The sequence below is a fragment of the Scyliorhinus canicula genome, chromosome 5, assembly GCF_902713615.1.
Source record: "Scyliorhinus canicula chromosome 5, sScyCan1.1, whole genome shotgun sequence".
In the NCBI taxonomy this organism is placed as follows: domain Eukaryota; kingdom Metazoa; phylum Chordata; class Chondrichthyes; order Carcharhiniformes; family Scyliorhinidae; genus Scyliorhinus; species Scyliorhinus canicula.
In genome coordinates, this window is record NC_052150.1 from 54268434 (window position 1) to 54288552 (window position 20119).

The window sequence follows — 20119 nt, forward strand, 5'->3', positions numbered from 1 at the left end:
CCAAATAGATTCTGTCCTTGACTCCTTTAGGACATCCACTCTCTCCAACATTGTAATATTCTCCTTAATCAATATTGACATCGCTCCTCCATTCCTCCCCATCTTTCCTGAGTATCCTATGTCCAGGAATATTCAATACTCAATCCTGTCCTCAAGCCAGATCTCCACTCTTGCTACAATATCACATTCCTGTGTGTTTTTTTTTGTACTTGCCACTCACCTACCGTATTTTGTGCATTTACATACATGAAAACCTATCTTTGACCATCTTTTATTTTCTCTCAGTCTGAGTCCATGAAATGCAATTTCTTACGCTACTGCTATCAATGCTTTGTGTATCATTGTTCCCCTTTCTAATGCTACAGCCTGGTACGTAGCCTCTTGTCGAATTAATTTAAACTCTGCTGCCATGGAAACAATGACCCTCCTCTCGAGGTCATTGGTCTGGCTGTATTAAGGTGCAACCCGTCCGGCATGTACAGATCCCACCTACCCCTCAACCGGTCCAAATGCCCCATCTACATCAAATGCTCTATCTTCCTACCTCTGTACTCACTGATGCATGGCACCAGGTACTATTTCAGATTGTTACCTTTGAGGCCCTATTCCCTGCAATCTGCCTACAAGACGTTTTCCTCATGCTATTGGTACTGATATAGAACCATGACCTCTATCTATTCACTCTGGACCCTTTGGAATGTTTTGCAGCTTTTCAGTGACATCCTAGATCCCACCACTAGGGAGGCAACATACCATCATGGAATCATGTTGTAGAAAAGTGCCTGTCTGTTCCCTATTGATTCTTTTATCACTATTGTGGTCTCGATCTACCTGCTCCCTCCTCACCCATAATGCCTTGGATATGGCTCAGTCTTTGTGACGATTAAGTCCTACCTTCACATTGGCTGAGATAGATAGATTCTTGTTCAGCAAGGGAGTTAAGGGTTATGGGGAAAGGGCAGGAAAGTGGACATGAGGAATGTTGGATTAGCCATATCCTATTGATGGTGTAGCAGGCTCAAGGGGCCGAATGGGCTACTTCTGTTCCTATTCTTATGGACGCCCAAATCCCATGAAAGAATAAAAAAATCTTTAGCTTATTTTTACCTCGCCTGCTGATATTTGCAGATGTTCCCGATTCTATGTTGCTGCACCCCAAAACTCTTTCAGCTCAGTGCTCCGTTCTAATGGACTCTCTAATTGAGGCCTATTTCCAGGGCCTCGCTCTTTATCCTCTGCTGCATCCCGTACTCCTTCAGCTTTGTGCTGACTAGCACAGAGGCATTTTAAGGGCATGCCAGTTAGGTACATGAGTAGAATAAAAGAAAGAAATAGAAGGATCTGTTTATGAGGTGAGATGAATTAAAGTGGGAGTAGGGGAGCATAAAAATTGTGTGGAGTATTAAACCTGCCTAGAGCTGCTGACCTTTTTCTGTGTTTGACTTTGTAATGACTAAAATCATTTAAAAGATTTAAATCAAATTATGTATATCAATTAGTTTGTGGGAAAATTGTCACACACTGCTAAATAGAGTCAACATTTTATGTCACTGCTGGTAGTTTGTTCTGCACCTGTACAAGAACAGTAAAATTTAATCCAGTTATTTGGTCAGCTGATCTATTGGACACAGTTGCTGTCTTCCGTGCTGCTGCTTAATTAGAAATATAGGGCGGAAATTTCCAGTCCTCCTGGCGGTGGGTTTATTGAGGCGTGGGGGGGGGGGGGGGGGGGGGGGGAAGCACAGTGTAGCGGGAGCTGAAAAATTGGTTTTCCACTTGCTTAAAATGATGAGAGGAAATTCCGCTCCCACCCGTCATGGTGATTTGCCACTGGCAGAGGCAGGTACAAAACCATTTTGCATCCACGGACGTGATTCAACGACACTTTGCTGTTTTTTGGCCTCGGTGAGGAATGGCCCATCGAGGTCACACTTAGTAATTTCCTGCATTGATGAGCTCAGTTTGCAGGAAGATGATTCGAGGATCGGGTAGTAGGAGTAATAGAGAAACTATCTGGTCCAGGAATACAGTTTATCTTGGGTAATGATGTAGCTGGAGCACAGGTGGGAGTGCTGCTTACTGTAGTTGATAAGCCAGTGGAAAACCAGACAACTGAAGTGTTGAAGGACGAATATCCTGGGATTTTCCCGGATTGTGTAGTAACAAGTTCGTAAAGTCACAGGTTAAGACAAGAGGAGAAATCAAAGAGTGAAGATGAAGTTGAAGTGCAATTATCAGAAACGATTTTTGATCAGATGGTTGAAAAAGAACAAGAACAGGTGGAGGATGAGGCGGATACTTTTAGTTCAGGAAAATTGGCGGAGTTACAACAGAAAGATATAGAAATAAACCGGATGATTCAGAAAGCATACACAGAAGAGAAATCTGCATGCATACCAGAGTGTTATTACCATAAAAGTGATGTCTTGATGAGAAAATGGAGACCTTTACATATTCAGGTGGATGAAAAGTGGGCAGAAGTTCATCAAGCAGTATTGCCGGTAAGGTATAGAAAGGGGATGTTGCGAGTTGTACATGAGGTACCAGTGGGAGGTCATTTGGGAATAAGGAAAACTCAAGCTAAAATCCAGAAACATTTTTATTGGCCTGGACTACATAATGATGTAGTTAAATTTTGTCAATCATGTCACACATGTCAAGTGGTAGGGAAATCTCAAGCAGTGATGAAACCAACACCCTTAACACCCATTCCAGCATTTGTGGAACCTTTTACAAGGGCCCTAATTGATAGTGTAGGACCGCTTCCTAAAACGAAAAGTGGGAATCAATACCTTTTGACGATATTGGATGTGTCTACTAGGTTTCCAGAGGCCATTCCAGTACGTAATATTACAGCTAAAAAGATTGTGGAGGAGTTACATAAATTCTTTACTAGATATGGACTACCGACAGAAATACAATCGGATCAAGGATCAAATGTTACCTCGAGGTTATTCAAAGAAGTTATGGAATGAAACAATTTACATCAACTGTGTACCATCCAGAATCGTAGGGAGCGTTAGAAAGGTGGCATCAGACATTAAAGACAATGTTGAGGGCTTATTGTCACGATTATCCAGGGGATTGGGATAAAAGAATTCCATTCCATGTTTGCAATTAGGGATGCACCTAATGAGTCAACCAAATTTAGTCCTTTTGAACTAATTTTTGGTCATGATGTAACAGGACAACTTACATTGATTAAGGAAAAATTGGTGAGTGAGAAATCGGAACTTACATTATTGGATTACGTGTCAAATTTTAGGGAATGATTAAATAGAGCAGGTGAATTGGCTAGACAGCATTTAAAAGGTGCACAACATGTGATGGAACGGGTAGCGGACAAGAAATCCAAAGTTTGGAGTTTTGCCTGTGGAGATAAAGTTTCAGTATTGTTACCAGTGGTAGGTGAGCCTTTAAAAGCAAGGTTTTGTGGACATTATCAGATTGAAAGGAAATTAAGTGAGGTGAATTTTGTGGTAAAAACACCAGATAGAAGGAAGACTCACCGAGTGTGTCATGTGAATATGCTTAAAAGGTACTTTGAAAGGGAAGGGGAGAAAAAGGAAGTTTTAATGATTCTAACTCAAAGGGACAAACCGAATCCAGATGACTGTGATTTTGACATACCTCAAATTAAATTGGAAAATGAGGATGTTCTTAAAAGTTGGGATAAATTGTTGAGTTACCTTCCAGAGGAAAAACAAACTGACCTGAAAGAGTTATTGATATCACGTGGGCAAGTTTGTAGAGATAAATTGGGAAGTAATAAAATGGCTATACATGATGTAGATGTGGGAAATGCTGTTCCAATCAAACAACATCCATACAGACTTTACCCTTTAAAATTGGCACAGGTTAACAAAGAGATTGAGAGTATGCTTAAAAATGGCATAATTAAAGTTGGTTGGAGCCAATGGAGCTCACCCATAGTGATGGTACCAAAACCAGACGGTACCCGACGGTTGTGTGTGGACTAGAGAAAGGTTAATGCAGTCACAAGGACGGACTCTTATCCTATTCCACATTTGGAGGATTGCATTGAGAAAGTGGGACAATCAGCTTTTATTTCCAAACTGGATTTACTTAAAGGTTACTGGCAGGTACCTTTATCCGAAAGGGCGAAGGAGATTTCAGCTTTTGTGACTCCAGATGGTATATACCAATTCAAAGTTATGCCATGTGGCATGAAAAATGCTCCACCACAGTTCAACGGTTAACTAACAAAGTTGTTTCAGGATTACCCAATTGTGCGGTATACATTGACGATCTGGTAATTTTCAGCCAGACATGGAAAGAACATTTGAAACATCTGATGGAGTTATTTGATCGACTTCAGGAGGCGGGTTTGGTGATAAACCTAGCCAAAAGTGAATTTGGGAAGGCCCAAGTCACTTTCCTTGACCATACAATACAGGGTCGAATGGTCACAGGGGATGTGAAACCAACAATTGTTGAGGAGTTTCCAATACCCTCGACACATTGGGGAATAATGCAATTTCTTAGCATGAGTGGATTTGATCGAACATTTGTGAAAAAGTTTTGTAGCGTGATGGCTCCACTGATGGACCTGCTGAAGAAACGTCGCAAATTTCAGTGGACAGCGGAGTTTCAACAGGCATTTGACTGCCTGAAAGCTGTGATAATCAAAGCTCTGTGTTGGAGAATTACAAGGGACTCTGCGATCAGATTGAACTAAAACAGTATCTGACTTGAAAGAGAAATGCCAAGGCAAAGAGAGATGGACGGATCATGCAGAGACCTTCTTGTTCAAAGAGACTATTAATCGAGAAGGATTTCATTTGGAGGAAGAAGAACAAAAAAAAATGGACGATATTATTATACTGGTTTGCGTGTGTTGTTTTTTTAAACGAAAAAGTATATTTACTGTGTGCATTTCCTAAAGTGTAGTGAAAAGATGAAAAATGAAACCATCTTGAAGTTGATGGTTTATTTTTTTTCTTGGGGGGAGGTGTCATGTGAGAGGACCTTTAAGAAATGGGTGTTTATCAGTGATGTCAGAGTGTGGGTGGAGCTGGGCTGTCTATCAGCTTTTTACTTTTGTTTTAAGCTGTTTTCTGCAGGGTGTGTTTTAGTTTTGTTTTCAGAGCTGGATAGCTGCAGTCACAGCCAGGTGTATTAGAGTCTCTCTCTGTAATGTAAAGCCTGTAAATCGATCCTTTGGTGATTTAAAACTAATAACTACTCTCAGTAGTGACTTTAACCTGATGTGCTTCTGTTTAAAGGTTTTTTTAAAAGCATTATGAATGTTAAAAGGACAGCTTAAATATTACTTAATGTTGTATTCTTTGAGGGTTGTATTTGAATTAATGGTTGCTTAAATGTTCACTGTATGTTTTAAAAAGGTTAACTTGAGTTCATAGAATAAACATTGCTTTGCTTTAAAAAATACTTTTCCATTTCTGCTGTACCACACCTGCAGAGTGGGCCGTGTGCTCCCCATACCGCAATCTATTAAAAGTTGTGGGTCAGGTGAACTCCATGATACACTTTGGGGTTCTCTAAATCCTGGCCCATAATACCTCCCTCAGCAGCCTCCAGAGCCCCCCACTGCACCCAAGCTACCTATTACGGGGTCCTCGTGCCCCCAACAATGTCCAGAGCCCGACCGCCTAGGGGTCTCTAATGGCCTGGGCAACCTCCTGCAGGTCCTGTTACAACTGTTCCACGTTTGTGGAATCCAGTACTAAACGGCGCTCTGGCGAGGTATCCCAGGTTCGGCCATTAGATGCCGGGTGCTGGGAGAATCTGGCACAGACATATTTAAATGAGATGCTTCGAACGCCGTGAATGTGCGAGATGCCTCCCGCGAGATTCAAAGGCCTCATCGTGTCACCAAGTTGGGCTCGACAAGGGAGGTAAATCGCGCCCCACATTTCTGATTCACTCTCACTGATTGCAATATTTACTCCTAGCTTTCATTCAGGGCTGCAGGCAGGCTTCAGAAAGATTAAAAAGTTGGGGATTGCCTTCATAATTAGGATTTTGATGTGAATTAAAGTCCAGTAAGCATGAGTTGTTCGCCTTTCTGACCATGGCTGGAAAGCTGCTGTGATTTGGATCCAGGGCCAAAACAGGCCCAGAAAAGTGATGTTTTGGGACTGAATTTTACTTTCAGGGCATGCCCGAAGTAGATGCAGGTGGGAGTGGATGTGAAAGCTGCCCACGCCCGAGATCATGTTATTAACCCGATAGTACGCTGGCTGACCAATTAATAGAAATCCAGAGTGAAACGTGCACTGTGAAAGGCCAGAGGAAGGCAGGTAGAGGGTGGGAGCTGAGAACAGGGAGTATGCAGGCTGCTGCTTCTAATATGCTCCCTAAGGGGGACAGCTGCTGCGGAGCTGTCTGAGGGAGCTGCTGACCCATTAAAAAGAAAGTCAGCGTGAAAACTATACCTCCAGTTTCTAGGCAGCACTCTCTTCCACAGACCTCAGTCCCCAGACACATTTGTTAATTTTATCTGAGCCTTGACTTTCATCCTGTCCTGGATCGAGGTTGTAGTGTCAACGTAAAGGCTGCCTTGCCAATGAGTCTATCCACCAACTATGAAGGCAGAGGCCAATTTAAAGTCCCAGTCAATGCTTAATTAATTTAAATTGTGCTTCTTGATTGATGGAGGACTTGCTTCTGTCTTTGCGCGTCAGGAGAAGCAGGAGAACTCCTCTGCATAGGCCCCAGAAGGAATTCTTGGCTTTCCTCTCCTCTTCCTGCAGCCACAATCCGATCATTCCCCTCTTGTCACCCATCTTGCCGCAGACTGTTATGACTGGCTTACTGACATGTAATTTTCTGCACCTGCCCATCGATCATTGTTCCCGCCAAGGTTTGAAAAATTAAAGTAGGTCTGGGAATTAAAATGGTCCTATCCTCCCTCTCTGCAGCTATCCGAATTTCCAACTGTTGCCTTTCCCATAGCTTCCGGCCTCAAGCTATCCTCAAGCACTGCAGCAAAAGGCCCTCTGAGATCTTGTGGTGACCTGAGTCCACTGTAATTCCACCAGAGGATGGCTCTTAATCTCCCTCTGCCGGTATGTGTCCCTTTGAATTAATCTCCTTGAAACATTTGCTGAGTCTCCAATAATGTATCACAGCTTCATTCATTGAAGATCACCAATGTGTCAACTTTATTACTTCATCCACCAAATATCCTTGAGCTGAATTCCATTGCCAATAAATGTCAAATTTGGAACAGTTTTGGGCTGCTGGTTAATGTCCTCCAAGAATGAAATTGGGGCTGATCTGAATTTGAATCTTGACCCCAAAGGTGATTGGCCATTGTTTAGCAGAAGATACATATGCTGATAGTTTGAATATGCAATAATGTTTTCTGTCTTCAATAATGGAACAGTTATTTATTTGTGGATGAAAGTCTAAATACATTTCCATTGAAGGGAACTATTAAAAACAGAATCAAAGAGGTGAATGGAACTATTAAACATTGATTAAATCCTTGAGTTAATTCCCCAAATGGTCTTCTCATAGAACTAATGATTGGGCTCTGCAATGGTCAGTCAGATTTAATTCCAATTGATCTTTCATGAAACTTATTTCAGATTTCCTGACACGCTGGCCCAGGCTGATAAATGGGACAGGATTTTACCGCAGGCTTCAAGACTCTAATGTCGGACTCAAACATTAAAATTCATTCACAGGATGTGGCATTACTGGCTCGGCCAGCATTTAATACCCATCCCTAGTTGCCCTTCAGAACGTGGTGGTGAGCTGTCTTCTTAAACCGCCACTGTTGCTGAGACATAGGTACACCCACAGTGTTGTTAGGGAGGGAATTCCAGGATTTTGACCCAGTGACAGCAAAGAAATGGCGACATATTTTCAGGTCAGGATGGTGAGTGACTTGGGGGGAACCTCCAGGTGGTGGTGTTCCCAGGTGTCTTCTGCTCTTGTCCTTCTAAATGGTCCAGAGGTTAGAACCAAGAATCTTGAACCTGTTGGGCAAGGGCAGGGGCTGAGTCTCCAGCAGTGCTACCTCTTGGATCTTTCTACATACCTCACTTGTAGTTACACCATTCTGTGCCTGACCACTGAACACATTCAAGGTAGTTAATCTAAGGTGTGTGAGTGTCTCCTGAAACACAGCATCCAGGTAACTCTCCTCCTCCCTGATACGTCGCAATGTATGAACCTCAGACCCCAGCTCATGAACTCTAAGCCGAAGTTCCTCAAACAACCAACATTTGCTACAGATGTGGTCACTATGAACCACAATGGGGTCCACCAGTTCCCACCTACTGCAGCTACAACACATCACCTGGCTCTGCATCCCTACTGATATTGGTCATTGATGAAGCAGCTGAAGATGGTTGGGCCATGATGGAGGGGCTGGTTTAGCTCACCAGGCTAAATCGCTGGCTTTTCAAGCAGGCCAGCAGCACGGTTCGATTCCCGTACCAGCCTCCCCGGACAGGCGCCAGAATGTGGCGACTAGGGGCTTTTCACAGTAACTTCATTGAAGCCTACTCGTGACAGTAAGCGATTTTCATTTCATTTCAAGGCACTACATCAGGTGCCACTGCAGGCTTCCCTGAGGAACTCCTGCAGTGATGCCCCGGAGCTGAGATAATTGAACTCCAACAACCATAATCATCTACCTTTACGGCAGGTATGACTCCAGCCAACTGAGGGTTTCTCCCCTGATTCCCATGGGGGTTTTGAGCAAGCACTTGCTGGCAATGTGACCAATCTTCCCCGAGGTGGCCGTCTAATTTGCTGCTTCACACTCACCACCCAATTAAGCATGGCGGGCGAGATGCTGTCCCATTCAGAGACAAGGTTTGTTCCCGCACAGAGTGATCCGGGAACAGAGTGCTTCATGCACTGAGTAAGTATTTCTGAAGTTCTAATTTAATTAGATCATGTTTGCCAATGCACAGAGTGGTCCGGGAACTGAGTGCTTTGTAAACCGAGTGCTACGTCAGGAATTTGCAGAGGGAGGAAGGAGTTGCTGCCTTTTGATTCTATTTGTTTTACCTCCAGTAGCTGGTGAGTGTTCTTTTGTCCCCAAACTAAGAGACAATCATTTGCTAATACTTGACTAAATTAGTAACTAGTTAACTAAAACAAATAAATAAGGTTAATTAGACATTGTGGGGGCAGTTGTTGTGCCGCGCTACTACAACATGTGGGAGTTTGTGCAATGCATTACAGTGCTAGGCAACCACATCTGTTGTGTCTGCAGCTTTTGTAAGCTGTTATGTTCTTGAACTGCCGCCCGGACAGCAGACAGTTTGGGGCATTGGAGTAGAGGAGAGTTATCTGGAATACTTCCAGGAGGCAGTTACACCTCATAGGAACTTAGTAGAACTTTAGAGTTGGTCAATGGTCAGGTGCAGAAGGTTGCAGCTGCAAGTCAGGGAGCAATGGGGATCCAGCAGGCAGTGTTGGAGGACCCACAGCTGTTGCCTTTAACCAACAGGTACAAAGTACTTGCTACCTGTGTGGATGAGAACAAGGCCTGTGATGGAATAGTCTCCACTTGGCTGGAGTCCCAATGGCATTCAGGAAACCCAACACCATCCAGGACAAAGCGGTTTGCTTGATCAGCACCACTTAAACTTTCACGGCCTCCACCACCAAATGACCTTTCTGTGTCCTTGTCCCACCCAGACCTTGGTAAAAACCTCTTACAGTTCTGATGAAAGGTCATCGACCTGAAAGACAAACGCTGTTTCTCTCTGCACAGATGTAAAGGAGATGAGTCTAATTTAAGATCACAGCTATAAGTGACTGTTATATCAATAATCATAAAATTCTGGGACAAGGTTGCTTGCCCCAGAAAAAGGTAGAAGAAAACCTAGCAAACCAAAAACAATTGCCAGCAAAGTTTGCTATTTAATTTCATCATGCATATCCTAAAAGCATCACTATGCCACAGATTCTTCAGTCTCAAACCAGATCTGAGTGAACAAAGGCACACAGCAAAATATGCTTCTAATTCAGCAAAAGCAGTTAGTACTCTGATGCAAGTGGGCATACAGCATGAATGGTGTAAAGTTATAGCCACTCTGCAGGGGACACATTGGGACTTAATAGAAGGAGCTTTACCCTGCATCTCATATCTCACCGAATGCTGTCTCGTACCTGACCTCAGAGAGCTTGATGCCTGGAATGAAAACCCTTCATTTTGAAAGAACAAAATTAGTATGTTTGGTAGCAAAAATATATGAAGAATGAATTGGTTAGGAAAGGGAAAAATTATTCATGTATAAAGGGAACACTATAGTCTTCAATATTTTCATTTTGCAGTTTACCTATTTTGACACTTGGAATACCTGTTTTATTGACCAGCACAATGTGCCACAGCACAGGCTTGGGGGCAGAGAGACGGAGTGAGGCCGAGACAGAATTCTGTAATATATTAAAGAGGAAGGAAAGCCAGTAACATGCAACATGCACAGCCTCTGTTTGCAGACAGTCCACTTTCAGGTAATCAAACAGTGATTCTGAGAAATGAAACCTTGTCGGCAAAACTCCAAGGGCGAGATTTCCGTCCAGCGATGCCCGAATGGTAAAGCACGTTTGGGCAGAGAATTGTGCGTCAGCCAAAAATCGGGCTGGTGCCCGGCACCGCACAGAATGCCGTGCTCCGGTGCCCCGACATCGGCGTTAATGTACGCCGGTGTGGGCATGCAAATTGTACAGTAAACGCTGTTGGCATATTAACGGACCCGCCCCGGCATTCTCCGGGCCCCCAATGATGCTCCGCCTCTGCCAGTCCCTCTGGGACTGTGTCACTGCCTGTGACATGGCCGCCCTGTCCTGTGCCTTGGCCACCACCCGCACAGGCGCTGGACATCCTGACCCATTCTCGTTACCGTTGCTCCCAAGGCCTCCTCTGCGGATGGCATCTGTGCGATGTTGGCCTGGGTGGCACGCATGGTCGGCACCCCGCAACCTGCCCCTGCACATGGTTGGACTCCTCCAACTGCACCTGTAAGTGCTGGGTGCTTGCCGACAGCCCCTCAGCAGGGAAGCTAACATCAGAGGGTAAAGGTGGACCTTTCCTTACCCCTTCTCCCCTTTACTTCCCCTTTCCCCTCCCCACATTTACATCTGTCACAGTTTACCCGCTGATGTTAGTTCCCCTGGTCTTTGGCCTTTCACACCTTTTGTTCTCTCTGGGGACTGCCATTAGCACTCTTTCCCCTTGGTTTCTGTGGCTATTAGCACCCCCTTTCCCTGGGTTTCTGTGGCCCTGACTCATCTTTCATTCTCATTCCACAGAATAAATATTTCCCACTTTCTCTGTCATCTGGACGCAAAACATTAGCTCTTTTCTCTCCCTACAGGTGCCAGACCTGCTGAGATTTTCCAGCATTTTCTCTTTGGTTTCATAGTCAATATGAATCTCTGAAACGCAGGCAGATTATTGAAGGACTGAATGGCAGCACTAGACCAGCGAGCATTTCACACATTCTTCAGCCTGACCGGACAACAGTTCTTCCGCCGCTTCTCATTGTACAGATTTACCGAGTCACTCCATACCTCTCCTCGAGTTCTTGTTTTTTGCCATATTATTTTCTAGGGCCGTGCTGGTGATTTGCTCCTCGTTGTACCAAACTCCCTGAATGCATGTTCAGATTTCTCCAAACTCAGAGCGATAACTCTCTGTAGGCCATCGATGTCATTACCAGTCGGAACAATAACAGTTGCGTCAAACCGACTTCCCACACTGACGGAACAATCATTGCCAGTTTGTCCTGTGTGATATTATGCTTCTTCCGATTGTGGTGTTTTGGCACTCTTCTCAGTCAGAAAAGAAATGGTTTATGCATAATCCCCATTACTCCCCTGTAAAGCTCATTGCAATAATTGGATGTTATTGGTGTTAGTGACCTCCCTGAGTGCGTTCAGTAGTGTCTGATGATGCTTCTGTAAGTGGTGGTGCAGAACATTTTGTTCAGCCATCACGGCTGATGCATGGAGCTGTTGTCTGTGTCTCAGTTGGTAACACTCTGGGTTCTGAGGGGCGAAGCTCTGGGTTCAAATCCCACTACAGGCCCGCCTGGATGGCCCGTTAGGGCTGTAGGATTGCCCTTCCTTGCCTGGAGCATGGTGTCTCAGGCTCCAGTGGTTCCTCCAGATGGCTGCAAAGGTGCTGCCTTCATACAGCTGGAGACCTCCTTATGCAGCAAAGGGGGTCTCCCAGCTGTTGGAAAAATCCTATGGCCGGGGAAAATTGCTCTTAATGGGGCATTTAATTATTTAAATTGCCGACTGCTTACTCCCAGCAGGCAGACGATCTATGTCCGGTCCCCCACCACGTTCCTGCAACACCCCTCCCCACACCCTCCCCCAACTGTTTCCCATTCCACCACCTTAGCGCTGAGAAAATCCTGCCCATGGAGTTCTCAAATCAGAACAGGCATCACTTTTAGTGAATTACTTATTGAGTGGCAAATGGAAGCGTTATGAGACTGTTGCAACGGAACATTTTTCTCATTGGATCTTTAAAGAGAACATATTAAAGCCTTTGGATTCAAGGACAGCTCGCTGGTCATAGGTGGAGGAACAAATTGATGTTACAAAACTAGCAAATTGCTCTGGTTAAACAGCTCTGCAGAAGGCAAAATGCATTGAAAACTTATAGCTGAATTGAATTCATAGATCATAGAATTTACAGTGCAGAAGTGAATTGAATCCTTACAAATTCAAATATGATATGGGAATATATGTGTCATCTATGTATTTTTCCTTCTTATGCACAGCACTTTACAATTTGCAATGCATTGTTCACCCTACTTGTATATTTAGACCAACTCTTCTGTAATTTCTGAGCTCCGTCCTCCATACAAACATATGGCCTCGGAACTGGAGCAGGCCACTCGGCTTCTCGAGCCCACTCCGCCATTCAATCGGATGATGGCTGATCTGATTATAACCTTAACTCCACATTCCTACTCCTGATAATGTTTCACCCCCTTCCTTATCAAGAGTTGATGTAGTTCTGCCTGAAAAATGTTCAAAACTGCTTCCAATGCCTTTTGGGGAAGAGTTCACAGACTCAAGACCCTCTCAAAGAAAAAAAAAATCCTCATTGCTGTCCGAAATGAGAGACCCGGGGCTGGATTCTGCGCCGTCGGGATGCTCCGGTTTGCTGGCAGCCCGGGGGTTTGCCGACGGCGTGGGGCGCCCCACAATGGGAACCCCATTGACCGGCCGGCGAAACGGAGAATCCTGCCGGCGTGCTGAACCAGAAATCTGGCGCTGCGGGACAGAGAATCCAGCCCCTCATATTTTGAAACAGTGGCCACCCTAGTCCAAGATGTTCCGACAAGTGGAAATGTCCTCTCCACATCCACCCTGTCATGACCCCTCAGTCCAAAGTGGACTTTGGGGGCTCGTGCTCGCCATCTTTGCGGGGCCCAACTTCAGAACCCGCTCCCTGGTGGCATGGTGCCCTGCCACCAATGATGTTGAGCCCCACCCCCAATGACATCAATGCCTTCCTGACCCTTCCCACTCCCAGCTCACACAATGCAAAGGTCAGAAATTCAAAACCACTATTTGACAGACTGGCTGCTTCACGCTCTTTAACTTACGAGAACAAGCCTGTACTATAATTACTAAATTAAGGTGCACAATATGCAAGGCACAGGGTACAGAAACCCCAATCACTGCTTTACAGACTGCCGTTGTGCCCTTAACTTATGACAACAACAAGCCGGTACTGTAATTGATAAATTGGAAACCAAGCCTGTTGTCAGCATGACGGTAGAGATGGTCAATATTGCAATCTGTGTGTCTTGAGGCAAGCAAACATGAACTGGCTGATAAGCTATGGAGAAATCAGCCAATTATATGACTGAAGCACAGAAGGCCAGTGCAGGACAGAATGAGCCAGAAAAAGTCCAGTGCATGAGCAAATACCCCAATGAAGTGGGATATCCAGTCCAAGTGTAATATCAATGGCTTTGCTGGCAATTGTCTGACAGGATTCTGTTCTTTAATTGTCCAGAAGTGTAAGAAGAAACTGACTGAAAGCTAGTAAAGAGCGATATATAGATACATAAAAGATAGGAGCAGGAGGAGGCCTTTTGGCCCTTCGAGCCTGCTCCGCCATTTATCACGATTATGGCTGATCATCCAACTCCTCAATAGCATAATCCTCCTTTCTCCCCATAGCCTTTGATCCCATTCTCCCCAAGTGCTATATCTATTGAATATATTCAATGTTTTAGCATCGATTACTTCAGCGGTAATGAATTCCAAAGACTCACCACTCTTTGGGTGAAGAAATATCTCCTCATCTCTGTCCGAACAGTGAGAACAATCCCAACCTAGTCAATCTCTCATATGGCGGTTACTCATCTGTTGTAACTGTCTGCATGTGACCACCAGTCATTATATGAGACCAGCATATGTTCCATCTTGAAGAACAGAATTTAGACTAGAGGAAATGGTAGAGGGACAGATTTTTTAGATACTCTTGGTTAGTCAGTTGTTTGCAATCCATGGCAATTTAAATGACTTTTCTTCTGCATTACTCTTCACAAAATCATCAATCACATCATCATAGATAAAGTCTTGCGAGGATGTATTTTCAATTATCAGTATTGCTGAACTTGTCAAATGTTCCTGACTCATCATAGATGTCATAGAATTTACAGTGCAGAAGGAGGCCATTCGGCCCATCGAGTCTGCACCAGCTCTTGAAAAGAGCACCCTACCCAAGGTCAACACCTCCACCTCATCCCCATAACCCAGTAACCCCACCCAACACTAAGGGCAATTTTGGACACTAAGGGCAATTTAGCACAGCCAATCCACTTAACCTGCACATCTTTGGACTGTGGGAGGAAACCGGAGCACCCGGCGGAAACCCACGCACACACGGGGAGAACGTACAGACTCCGCACAGACAGACTGCCAACACTGGGCTGGTCAAGTGTTTCTTCGGCACCGCCAGAAGCAGAGCCGTTAGCAACGATCTCAGGCTTGCCCCCTCCCAGACTCTGTTCCCATCCGGACCCTCAGCTCCTTCGATCCCAGCACCACTCGAGCACTTTTTTAGCATTTGCCGCCAATAACAATATTAAAAATTTGGCAAGGCCTAGCCCATACTCCTGATCCTCGGGCCTTTACCCACCCAAATTAACCCAGTCACCAGCTGGTCGATCTCTCTGAAGAACACCTTAGGCAGGAACACCGGGAGGCCCTGAAATAAAAGTAAAAATCGCGGCAACATCTTCATCTTAACCGATTGCACTCGACCTGCCAGGGGTAGTGGGAGACCATCCCACCTTTGCAGGTCTGCTTTAACCATTCCTATCAGACTTGTGTAGTTCAATCCTTGGAGTTTCTCCCAGTCCCTGGCTATCTGGACCCCAAATACTGAAAATGACATCCTGCTAGCTGTAACGGCAATCCACCTCTCTGCCCCGGTGCCCCAACACCAAGGATTCACACATTCCTACATTTAGCTTACAGCCAGAAAAGGCTCAAAATGCTGCAAGATCCCCATAATGTTTCCCACTGACGCCTCCGGATTCCTAACGTATAACAGCAAATTATCGGCATATAGCGAGATCTATGCTCCACCCCTCCTCTCACTATTCCCTCTCAAGCTTTTAAAGTCCTCAGCACCATGGAAACAACAAAGGGGGCATTGGACATCCCTGCCTGGTGCCCCTGTGTAGACAAAAGGCCTCTGAAGTCACTTTGTTCGTGCAAACACGCAACTGGGGCCGCATACAACAGCCACACTTACGTTACAGGTCCAGTCCAAACCCAAATTTCTCTTGTATCGCACCCACTCTACCCGGTCGAACACTTTCTCTGCATAAAGTGAAATTATAATCTCTGGAACCCGGCCCTCCCCCGAAGTATGTACCATGTTCAACAGCCGCCTTATGTTTGCCGTCAACCACCACCCCTTTACAAACCCCATTCGGTCTTTCCCCAGCACCTTCGGGAGACAAGTCTTACCGCCAGCACCTTTGCTCTACGTTTCGCATCCACATTTAACAGGGAGGTAAGACGATATGACTGTGGGGGTCTTTGTCCTTCTTCAGGAGCAGGGAAATCGATGCCTGCCCCAAAGTCTGTGGCAGAACACCTTTCTCCAAGGATTCCCTAAACCATGCCCAACAATAAAGGGACCAGATGGTCTACAAATTCCACCGGGAATTCCCAGTGCTTTCCTCGACTGCATCAATTTCAGTGCCTCCTTGATCTCTTCCAACTCCAATGGAGCTTCTAGTTCTTCCTGTAACTACTCCATCCCCACCTTGGGAAACTCCTCCAGGAACTCCACCATATACCTTCCACCCACAGCCGTTCGGATCTGTATAACCTTTTGTAGAAGGCACTAAATACCTCATTCATCTTCTACTGAGCCGATGCCAGACCCCTTCCCGCACTCTAATCTATACAATCTCCCTTTCTGCCTCCCATTTCCTCAGTTGATATGCCAGGAGCCGACTTGCCTTCTCCCCATACTCGTAGATTGCCCCTTTAGCTCGCCTCAACTGTCACACCGCCTCATCTGTAGAGATTAAATTGAACTGTATTTGCTGCTTTTTTCTCTCCACTAATAGCTCCGGGGATGAACTGTGCAAATACCCGTGATCAGCTTCTATAATATCGTCCACCAGTTTTTCCAACTCCTTCCTTGCCTCCACATCTACATGTGCCTTGAAAGATACAATTGATCCCCTAATTACTACCCTCAGTGCCTCCCACAGTATCAAGGTTGAGACATCCCCATTGTTATTGTTCAAAATGTAATCCTGGATAGCCCTTGCACAGAACCCCAGGTCGGCAAATGGACCTACATCTTACTGCCAACGCTAGCAACACCCCAGGCCTACCTCCAACTCCAAGTCCAAGTGGGACATGGTCAGAAATGACCACTGCCGAGTACTCAGGCTTCTTCACCCCACCAACAACCCACATCTCATGACAAAGTAATTAATCCTGGAAAACGGCGCCAGTTCAGTGCCGATGTCTTGGTAAATTCGTACCATGTTACTATCCCAGACAATGCTCCGTCATCTTTTGGCCCACTCCAGGACCTGCTCTTTCCTCTGGAAACTGAATGATCAATGCACGGTGTGGCTCATTTGGTCGCAGCTTCTGTCTCAAGGCCCGGTGTGCCCTGTCCAGCTCTGGTTCAGCAAACACCTTGTCGCTGCTTATCAGCTGAGAGAACTTTGCAGAAACCCACTTGGGGTCACTGTCCATGCGGAGTTTGCACATTCTCCCCGTGTCTGCGTGGGTCTCACCCCCACAACCCAAAAGGATGTGCAGGGTAGGTGGATTGGGCATGTTAAATTGCCCCTTAATTGGAACAAAAGAATTAGGTATTCTAAATTTATACAACCAAATTCAAAAAATGTTTTAAAACAGAAAAGTACTCGCTCGGCCTTGAGCCTTCGACTCCCTCCGGCAGATCAACCAGCCTCAGGTTCATGCGCCCGGACCTGTCTCCATATTATCATGTTTCGCTTGAGGCCCTTATTTCTGTCGCCGACCATTGCCATTTCAGCTTCCAACGACATGAGTCGGTCGTTGTGCTGAGACAAGGCCTCCTCCATGCCTTTCAACTTCTCAGCCTGCCCGCCTATCGTCTTAGCCGTCTTGCCCAGCTGGCCTTTGACCGGGCCCAAAGCCTCCTCCAGCATAACTTTAAATGATACTCTCATCTCCTGGCCATGCCTCAGGAATCACTCGTCCATCTCCCCACCGAACGTCTCCAGCTCTTTCGCCATCACCCGCACCAGCGCATTGTGGGGGTTAGGCACGGCCACTGTCCCCGCCACCTTTGTTGACTCATTGGGCTCAACTGCTCCCGTGTTGAAACAACAGTCTCTTTAAACTGCATTGTGAAATCAAGCTCTATGATGTTGAAAGAAATAATTTTCTGGGCAAGTAGTTGAGGGAAACACTTACCAGATATAAAAATACATTTTATGATGAGCTTAGTCCAAATAATTACTAGTCCAGACATGTTTTCACTCAGAGATGAAAAGATTGGTTAATAGTAGGAATGGACAATTCACATTGATGCAAAAGGTTGCTCTTTATGGTTAGGAGCTAAGTAAATGCCGTTCGGCAGAATGACGTTGTTGGGGCAAATTAGAGGGAGTTAAATTTGTAAACATCTGCACTATATTTGAACTTTATCTGAAGAATATTCCTTTCTGACAAGGAAGAAAAGCAGGAATTATCTCAGAAAGAGGTTTGATGTATTTGTTCCAAAATGCTATTAATATTGAGACTTCTCCCGGTATATTTTATCGTCACTGAGGACTATTACATAGAATTTACAGTGCAGAAGGAGGCCATTCGGCCCATCGAGTCTGCACCGGCTCTTGGAAAGAGCACCCTACCCAAGGTCAACACCTCCACCCTATCTCCATAACCCAGTAACCCCACCCAACACTAAGGGCAATTTTGGTCACTAATGGCAATTTATCATGGCCAATCCACCTAACCTGCACATCTTTGGACTGTGGGAGGAAACCGGAGCACCCAGAGGAAACCCACGCACACACGGGGAGGATGTGCAGACTCCGCACAGACAGTGACCCAAGCCGGAATCGAACCTGGGACCCTGGAGCTGTGAAGCGATTGTGCTATCCACAGTGCTACCGCGCTGACTAAAGGTGTAGCTATCTAAAATTCCAGAACTATGTCCTCTAGATGAAGCATCAATTTGCTTTGATTTGTAATCTGCAGTTAAATCAAAGTGCATCTGGTTTTAGGTTTAAAAAGTGTGCCTAATTTGGATATTGCTCAACTGTGTCGAAGCTTGACGCTTGAAGAAGAGGTTGGTCGCTGTCTACATGAAAGACCTCCTCATGGAAGCATGTGGAAATTCACCTTTGGACAGCCAATAGCTTCGCTCTTCAGAAACCAACTAGAACATAGAACAGTACAGCACAGAACAGGCCCTTCGGCCCTCAATGTTGTGCCGAGCCATGATCACCCTACTCAAACCCGCGTATCCACCCTATACCCGTAACCCAACAACCCCCCCTTAACCTTACTTTTATTAGGACACTACGGGCAATTTAGCATGGCCAATCCACCTAACCCGCACATCTTTGGACTGTGGGAGGAAACCGGAGCACCCGGAGGAAACCCACGCACACAGGGGGAGGACGTGCAGACTCCACACAGACAGTGACCCAGCCGGGGATCGGACCTGGGACCCTGGAGCTGTGAAGCATTTATGCTAACCACCATGCTACCCTGCTGCCCCAAACTGTTGACACTTTGTTCCTAACTTGTCATACAACACGGTAAAGAGCTGTGAGCTAACTGAAAATGATTTCAGGAAGTTCACTATTTTAACTACAGGTGACGTGCCAACAGGGTTCCATTCGCATCTCGCTGGCTGCAGTGGCTGCTCAGTGAGTGAGTCATGTGGTGTATTTAACTGTCACAGAAATGACCGTATGCAGCCTTGTCACATGGCTATTGCGCTCTGTGTCATGGGGCAGACTACTTGGCGGGAAATTCCAAAAGGAGCTAAAAGTGTGACCTTGGTTCAGTTGATTACACTCTTGCTTACGAGTCAAAGGAATGTTGACCCGGCTCTGGACATAAATACACATTCAAGCCTGACATTTCAGTATAATACTGAGTGAGTGCTAAATTCATAAAAGTGCCATCTTTCATACAATATGATAAACTGAGGCCATATTTGAATAGTTGGGTGAATAAAACAGTTATAATGTGGTAACCACAGCTGTACAGCATTCAGCTGTGGTCACCACATTATGAAGGATGTGGTCACACTAGAGAAAAAGAAAGAAAGACTTGCACCCTTCATGACCACCGGACCTTTTCAAGTGCTTTACAGCCAATGAAGTATAGTTAAGTCCCCATTTGAAGTTGCCCTATTTTCAGTTATTCTGCTTGAACGTGATGGATATAACGGTATGTGTACTTAGTGTAGACCAGGGTTTTTCAAACTCAGGTTCGCAACCTGAGGGTTACAGGCGGGTGTGGGGAGGGTCACGGAACAATCAGTTATGCCGCTCCTGATCGCGGGAAGAAGTCCCCAATCACCGCGACCGGTTGTAAAGATTGCCGGCCGCGGGCAGTCCCCAATTGGTTGCTGCGTTTG

At 45.5% G+C, this 20119-nt stretch overlaps 1 protein-coding gene across 2 annotated transcripts in view; it reads left to right on the top strand.

Moving 5' to 3' along the window:
• Positions 1–20119, top strand: part of si:ch211-276f18.2 (glucose-fructose oxidoreductase domain-containing protein 1) — a 135956-nt gene that overhangs the window by 17218 nt on the left and 98619 nt on the right. The gene's annotated exons all lie outside the window — the stretch shown is intronic.